Raw genomic sequence first — 8,980 nt, 5'->3', positions numbered from 1 at the left:
CACAAAATACAAGTTCTTATTAATGGTGACTATATTTAATAACAATAGATTGAATACTCAAAAATCACTAAGAGAATATATTTTGTGTTCTCACCACAAAAAAAATGATCAGTGTATTGGGTAATGCATATGTTAATCAGCTCTAATTAGCCATTCCACAACAATACATATTTTAAAACTATGTTGCATACCATAAATACATACAATTGTATTTTTCAACTAAAAAATAAAACATTTTTAAAATTTAATTAAACATCAATTAAAATGATAATGAATAATAGTCGTGATCTGAAATGCATTCTAACACTTGTGTTAAAAAAATTGAACACTTGGTGGAACGTGTATTTTAATATTATCAGTTTATTAATTAGGCATAATTTTACAGAAAATTTTTACAGAAAATAATGTAAAGTATTCTTAAGGTGACTGAAGTTTATTTATACATGTCAATGAATAATTAATAATATCTTGACATCACCAGAAAATTGAAACATGAAAAATACTGTCAAAGCTTTCTCATGGTTGTTTAAATTTTACCCGACTTTATTACTGAGACTGGGTATTAACATCTTTGCTCTTTGAGAGGGCGAGGCTGGAGTAGCAGGTCAGTGCTTGTAGCTTGTGGCTTAGGAACACCTTGGTCATTTTACTTCAGTGTCTTGTACAAATAATATCATTTGTTATGTATTCTAAAAAGACACAAATTTTGGGACACTTCATTAGAGACCTGGTAATAGTGTAGAGTCAAAATCTATTAACCCCTCATCATTTTAGGTGGATTTCTTCCCTAACTCTCTGTTTTTCTGTTATATACTCATAATAATATTTTACATTACTTAAATAATCTGTGTGATGAAAATGTTAGCTTATTAATGTGAAATCGCTTCAAAGAGCATAGTGTTTCACATAATATTAGACATATTGTGAGAGACTCAGATCAGATCGGAAAGATTTTGCTAATATATTCTAATATATTTATTAATTTAGAAGACATTAAGAATGAGCATAATGTATATGAGACTCATTCTTGAATCATGGCCTACAGTCATTAAAAAGATGCAATTCCAGCCTGGCCAATGTGGTGAAACCCCGCCTCTACTAAAAATACAAAAATTAGCTGGTCATGGTGACATGTGGTTGTAATTCCAGCTGCTTGGGATGCTGAGGCAGGAGAATCGCTTGAACCGGGGAGGCAGAGGTTGCAGTGAGCCGAGATCATGCCACTGAACTCCAGCCTGGGCGACAGAGTGAGACTGCATCTCAAAAAAAAAAAAAAAAAAATTTAATTGAAATCTAAATTTGTGGTAAAAAGAGTTGTAAAATTGTTCCAAATACATTCTGTTTATTTGTGCCCATTTAGTATCCAAATGCTTAGGCTTATCTCTTAATATGTGATAATAACCTAAAATGTTTCAATTCTTAATAGATGAGGGAAGCAAAATGATTAAAAAATGTTATTTTTTAGAACATTCTTGTTCATTCAAGCACTAAAATGTTATCATTGCCTTATTTTCTTACTGAAATCATACATACTTCTAACTCTAAGATATAAACTTCTGGTTTTCTTTGCACTTCAGTAAGATCTTGAGAATGTTTGGAGTTGTTTTGAGAAATGTTGCAAATTATAACAACTAAATTAATATGTATCATGACTTGTACTAAACACTTCTGTATGATTTATCTCTTTTCCCTCAAAATTACTCCACAAGGCAGGTAATCTTACTGGGTTTTGATCGGACCCAATAATCAATGTCCCTCTGTCCAAGTGCAGTTCTAAACTAATTGATAACAACTTATGTGAGGAATTAAAAACAGCCATATTCGTAGAAGCAGAGGGTAGAATGGTAGTTGTTAGGATCTAGGGAGAGGGAGAAATAAAGAGGTATTGGTCGAAAAGTACAAAGTTTCAGTTATGCAAAATGAGTAAGTCCTAGATATCTACTTCACAGCACAGTGCTTAGTTAACAATTGTGTACTGCATACTTAAACATTTGCTAAGGGGGTAGAAATTATGTCAAGTGTTCTTATCACCAAAACTAGTCATAAATAAAGAGGGGAGAAGGCAACACTTGAACGTGATGAATATGTTTATGGCATTGATTGTGGTAATGGCTTCACAGGTGTATACTTATCTCCAAACTCATTGAGATGTATACATTGAATATGTACAGTTTTTTGTAGGCCAATCATACCTCAATAAAGTGGTTTAGAAAATTAAGACCTAAAACGAAGCAGAAATTAAGCTGAAAATTCATATCACCTTTGTCAGTGATAAAGGTGAAAGTGAGGGCTGTGGCTAAGCTCTCATAAACAAATAAGCTTGCTTGCTTTTCAACGTGCCACCTGAGGAAAAGGTTATTTTACTGGGAAGGATAAGAGAATTAATATGCCAGACTCAGGGCATTGGATAGAGTAGCCACACCCAGTTGAGAATTTTTTATCAGTGATTGTCTTCCACCAATCGTGTAACTCCTTGGATATTCCTTAAATAGTATATGTCCAATGAACAGAGTAGTATAGAGAAAATAACGTTTTCTAGGAACAGTGGAAAAGGGAAAAAAGGTGTTTCCCTTCTGCAATAGCAAGACTACCTGATAGTAATTCAGCTCTACAATCATCCAGGATCTGTATAAAGTATTTTACTTATTTTATTTCTCTTTATCTTTAACATACACTATTGTACATGAGGAAATTAAGGTTTATAAACTTAATTTCCTTTATCCTGACTAATAATCTCCAATAAAAAGGTAGTAAAATGAGGAACCAGTATCCAAACCTAGGTTTTCTTACTTAAGTGTATACCTTTTTTCAGGATATAAATAATAACTTAGTGAATTGGTAACTATAAAATTTCTTAAATGGGTTGACATATTGCTTCAACATAATTTGTTCTTTGAGAGATTCAATATCAATATTTTTTTGGTAATTTATCCTATTTTTTCTCAAATTTGCAATTATATCGATAATCATCAGAGATACCAGAATTATTTACCAGCTGTTCATCTTACAGTTTTAGCTCAAACTTGAGAATCTGAACTGGAAAGTCAAAACAAATGTAGATAGTTTTACAATACTAATCTTCCAATAAAGACTTTTGTGGTTTATTTACCACCTAGCATTCAAATACTTCTGAGTCAAAATCATATGCCATGTATCTTCTCTTCAAAACAAGGTAAAGAGAACAATGAAAACCTGCATCTTTTCATTAACAAAATTGAGATAACCTTTATCAATAATTTATTTATATAATTTATTTATATAATTACTTTATATAATATATAAATTTATTACTTATATTTTCAAGTAATATAAGTAAATATAAGTAAAATATAAGTAAAACAATTATTGAAAATGTAAGTAAAACAATTAATTAAGAATATCCTGAAGGTACTAAGATAAATTTTTGAAGCCAATTAATTACAGTATAAAAAACGTATACTTGCTTTATATTTTAAGTTTATGTATTTTGGATTCAAGATATAAACAAAAATTTGTTGTCCTACAATTTTGTGCAGCAATTTCAATGGTAAACTGTAGGGACAAGTCCATAAAAAAGTTTTTTAATGTAATAAATAGCATTTACTGTTTTTCTACTTCAAAATGTTCAGAACAAACAGGCTTTTAAAGACGAAAGTTAAAATCAATAATCCACCACCCAGTTAAAATGATGATTAATATTAACATTTTGTTATATTTCTTTCTTTTTTAAAATGTTATTATTTTTCATCAAAACAACCCATTTAGCACTATTTCACACTCTGTCCTTATTCATTTAGATTTCATTACATATTTTATAAGATCAATGACACACCACTCTACTGTATTTTTTCATTTTTATCTTGAAGTCTCTATTCTGAATTGTTGGCAGTTTGGATATGATCTGTTCTCTATTGATTTCCTTAGGTGTGGTTCTTCACATGCGGTGGTTTATTTTCTGCAATCTTGCATTTATGCAGATTAATGACATCTTACCTAGGTAGAAAATTCTTATATTGCTGTCTTTTCTCTTTAAAATCTGCAGAATTTGTTAGTTCACCGAAGTCTAGCTTCTAGTTTTTCAGATGAAATATTGAGTGTTTTCATTCTTTACTAGAAAGTTCACCTTTCTGCTGGAAGAGAGTACAATGTTCCTTTGTGCTTTTGGCAACTAGTTGATAACTAATTATGTGCTCTACCAAACATGGTGGTATCAGCTTGTATGTCTTAAGTCTGGAGATTTATGTAACTCCTATAAAAGTATAATAATAGATTGGCTGGTATTCGGTTTTGGTTTGGTTATATATACTTATAGAAAGGTGTGTCCTATCTTTAATAAAAACTCAAGTATAGCAGAGAGGAAAATAAAAAAATTAAATACAAATAAGACATTAAATATTAGTCAGAGGTTATACACTAAACATTTAAAAACAAAGTTATTTTTCTAACTTTAGTAATAACACACATCTTATTAGTCATTACCATGTCAGAAATCATTTTGTTTTGTTTTCAGAAATCTTAGAATCTATTTTTCAATAGCCAAAAAACAACCATGAAGAATGTGTTATACAGTTATTTTATTATTTCTGGAGAATATTTTCTTTGAGATATATTATGTAAAATGAAGTAGTGTAGTGCTCAATGCATAGGAAGCTCTTGATGAATATCATTTTCATATCTATCTAGAAATTCTCTTTAATTTAGTTATATACATTTTTCTCTTTAGATCTTAATTAATGAGCCAGAGAACAATTTTATGCAAATTATTTAAAAAGGTGCCACTATCTTCTTGCATAAATAGCCTCAGGCCAGAGTTCATGGCTTGGCAAATGGGACTCTGGTTTGCAAACTTATAAACCTTTCTGCTACTGAACATAAAAGTCTGTATTAAAACATTAAATTATTCATGTGATATTGACACAAGACTACATTTGGTCAGCCAGAAGCATCTATTTTTCTGTAGAAGAATGCCCTAGATCATGAATTAGATATGCAAAAATCCATGACTAGCAGAGAATAAAAGCTTTGCCATGACCATCATATGTTCCAAACTGGGCACCACCAAATTATCATTCTGTTGCATGTGCCCATTTATACATGAAGAGCCATCTAGAAGATCTGAAGAAATTAAAATAGACTCTGCCGTTTTTTATCTCAAACCCAGGTATTCCAGTTAGTGCCACACTCAGGATCCCCTGCAGAAAGTTGTGTTTCTAGTCATCAAAAAGGATGAGGATATATGCTTACATGTTCTATTTCTTACTCATTAATGTACAAACCTTATTAGGAAAAAGATCCCAGACATCTAATAGATGGGTCATCATTGTACAAACCTTCAGTTTAGAAACTGAATTTAGAAGTCCACTCATTTAGCAGAGGTTCTGTTCACATTTGTCAAAATAAGGTAATGTAATATTGAGTAAGCTCCTGGGCTTTCTTGGGAGTGCCAGAAGTAGTCCACAGAGAAGAACACACGTCCGTGTATATGTGTGTGTGTGCATGTGTGTGTGTGCGTGTGTGCTCATCTTGTGTGTTTGCAGCTCCTAGAAGTTTTATACTGATACACAGACCTGCATTTGCCCTTTTGAAATTTGTTAAAGTTTGTAGCTGAATTCTTCCTTCCTGCTTGTATGCCACATTGTCCTCCTTTGCTGCAGGGAGCCAGTACCTTCTCTTTGAGGCACCTACCTTTCCTTAAGATGTAATACTACTTCATTATCCTGTGACTCTAGGTCCCTGATGGGTTATGTAAAATTTATAATAATGTAGATTATCCAACTTTTTCCTATTATGATGGTAGTGATGCTCCTTCCGGCTTTCTGTATAGCAGGAAGCCAGGAAGGCTTGTTGTCACATATTTTTAACCAAATTCACTTCAAGCTTGCTTGAAAGCAGAAGCTATAGATATTTGGAATATAATTTTATTCAAACATAGTGAATGAACAGCAATTGTGTTTATTTGCTTAATAATAAAAAACATATTATTATACCAAGTATTCTCTTGACAAGTTAATTATAAACTGTCTACTTGACAGTTTCCCCCAATGAACTGCATCTCTCTTTTACCTTATACCTGATTTGTAATCACTAATGAACTATTAGTATGTTACCCAAAACAGCTTCATTTTCAAGCCACTTGCTTCTTTTAGTTAACAATTTGTTACTACAAAAAAAAATCACAAACTTTAGTGGCTTAAAACAACAATGGTTTAGTATTTGTTGTGCTTCCTTTGGGTAAACTTAATGAGCCTTGTGTTTCATGTTATGCTGGCTGCGTCACTCATATGTTTGCAAGAGGCTGAAATATTGACTGTTGGAAACAGGAAAAGAACCTTCAGTTTTCTTCTACATGTTCACTCTCTTCATATAATACCCCACATTCCAGGGTTTCTCCATTATCCTCTCTCCACTGGAGGATAATCTCGACTCCCATGTAGTCTAGAGGGTTACCTAGAGGGAACATTTAAGTCACGTGAAAGTGCATTCCTTAGTCAGCTCACGTTGCCATAACAAAATATCACAGACTGGGTAGCTTAAACACCCAAAATTATTTATCACAGTTCTGGAGGCTAGAAGTCCAAGATCAAGGTTTTAGTTGATTTAGTTGCAAATGATTTCTCTCTGTGTCCTCAAATAGTTTTACCTTGGTGCTTGCACTTAGGGAGAGAAGAGAGGAGCAAGAAAGAGAGAGCACATTCTGGTGTTTGTTCTCATATGGACACTAATCCTATTAGATCATGACCCTACCCTTCTGACTTCATTTAACCATAATTACTTCCACAAAGGCTCTATTTCAAAATATAATCACCTTGAGTGTTAGGGCTTCACATATGAGCTTTGGGGAGCAACAAACACTCAATCCATAATAGTGCGCGCCAAACTTCTGCTTACGTTAAACTTGCTAAGGTCTCATTGGCCATGTTTAGCCATGTGGCTAAGCCCAGATTAGTGTGAGTAGTGACTACATAAGGGTATGAATGAAGGATATTGTGGTTCATTGAGGGATCATCAATGTGACATTCCAGCTTAGTGCCATGACAACCCTGCTTTTATTGCTCAATTGACTGTTGTTTCTCAGGAAAATTTATCTTGTTGTCCCCTCCTTTAAGAATCCTTTCACTGATACTGTAAAAGATCCTTCTCTTTGTCCACAAATTCCTCAATATAGTCAGACTAGTACAAAGCCTAGCAGACAGTCGTCTCTGGAATGGTTTAAGAACCACCCCTCCCCGCACACCAAACAACAATTTTATTTACAAGAATAGTAAATAGAGAAATGATGGAAAAAATGCATTGTGCTTTTGTGTTTTTTCTATTCTCATTTTGTCAGTATTCATTTGTATATATAAAAGGTGACAACGAATTGCAGTAATACTTTTACAGACAGTATTCTCCCAATTTGAGAAAGAGATCTCAAAATAAGTTTATTCTACCCATTTGAAAAACAAAAAACTCTTCTTAAAAATACATAAAAGAATGTTTTAACTGAACAATGTATAAAGATAATAAAAAGATGTGTTCAGAATTCATTTATTTCTCACTATGCATCTATAATGCTAATACACATAGTTCTAATATACAAATAAATACACAAATAATATACATGCAATAGCACAGGTAATAGGCCTAATGGTAATTCTTGATGTCTCTTAATGAAGATATATGTAATAACTCTGTAGAGTGGTAGAAAAATTAGCTTATCTCTTCTCCACTAAAGCCTCTTATGCTCACTATCTCATACTCTTAACACTCCTATGTTTCATTCTAAGCTCCTGTTACTGCTATTGCACTTGATAGTCTAATTATCCTGGGCTTTTCTTTTTCTTTTTCATTAGTCTTAAGATGCAGAAAGTTTCCATTTATTTCCTTGGAATTCAGCAACAGTAGAGCTATTTTCCTCATTTTCAGTGTTTCTGCTTGTATCTGTATATTAGCCAGAATTTGAAATGACGTGATTTTTCTGTGTGCTAATTTGGAATATAAATGTGTTCTTTAGCTGTCCTCTGCCCTTGGCAAGTTGCCTGGCATTACTGCATATGGGATATTTGTGGAAGGCGGCAGGGTTCATAAACATGCCAGTCTGTAAGTGACTAAAAAAAAAAATCACTGGACAGATGGATTGTTGCGTGTTGAAAAACATGACTCAAAAGCCCTCTCACCTTTGGTTGTCTCCTAAATCTCCACATTTGAAGTTTATCTCCCTCTTCATATTACTCTTATCTCCCTCTTCATATTACTCTCACCTCCATTTCCTCTTGTTTGGGCCTATCTCTTACCCTCAGTCAGTTTTCTATTTGCTACCAGAAAGTTACCTCTCTACATTTACACAATTTAATACTCGTATCACATTATACAATGGTGGCCCTCATTTGAATGAAGCTCTGTTTAGAAGGATTCTAAATGACAGCACAGATTATTTTTTAAGTTTTAACTGCATATCAATGCAGATAGAAATTCCTGGAATAATTAAATCATCCTTCATCTGTGAATAAGTGATGACATCACTGTAATCCAGATGTAGGCTTCTCCTTTCCCAAGCTCACTTCTCACTAAGGTATTTGAGAAAGGAAGCTGGCCCATGGAGTGCTCTGAATTATTTCCAAGCTGCTGCAGCTTCCTTGCAACTCTTTAGCTCTGTGATGAATAACTATTCACCTTGGTGATGGTCATAAACAGAACCTTGTGGATCTACCCATCCTGTACATAAACAATCCTACATCAGCATGGACATCAGAAATAGAGGGTTGAATACAAAAACTATTCATTAGTCCTCCCACTCTCTTATCTCTTTGTGTCTTAAGTTATTACTGTTATGAGTGTTAGATGTATTGGGAGTTCAGAGAATAAGCGGTTACGTTAAAGAAAACGTGGCAAATTAAAATTGGATGTTAGACATCTGTAATCTCATAATACCTGTGGCCACTCCATCTCAAGGAATTTAATGTGGCCAAGATACACTACTTACAACCTTATTCCCCCTTTTATGTTGCCCACCCTCTCAATC

The 8,980-nt window shown here is 33.3% G+C and overlaps 1 long non-coding RNA gene across 1 annotated transcript; it reads right to left on the bottom strand.

Moving 5' to 3' along the window:
• Positions 1-512: 512 nt before the first annotated feature.
• LOC107976519 (uncharacterized) lies at positions 513-6,916 on the bottom strand. Its single transcript, XR_001720564.2, has 2 exons — positions 6,785-6,916; positions 513-689 (listed from the first exon to the last, which is right to left on the bottom strand). It is a non-coding gene; the product is annotated as an uncharacterized LOC107976519 (long non-coding RNA).
• Between the last annotated feature and the right edge of the window lie 2,064 nt (positions 6,917-8,980).

The sequence above is a fragment of the Pan troglodytes genome, chromosome 7 (assembly GCF_028858775.2).
Source record: "Pan troglodytes isolate AG18354 chromosome 7, NHGRI_mPanTro3-v2.0_pri, whole genome shotgun sequence".
Lineage (NCBI taxonomy): Eukaryota > Metazoa > Chordata > Mammalia > Primates > Hominidae > Pan > Pan troglodytes.
The sequence above is the reverse complement of the archived record's forward strand: the minus strand, read 5'-3'. Positions and strand labels throughout refer to the sequence as shown.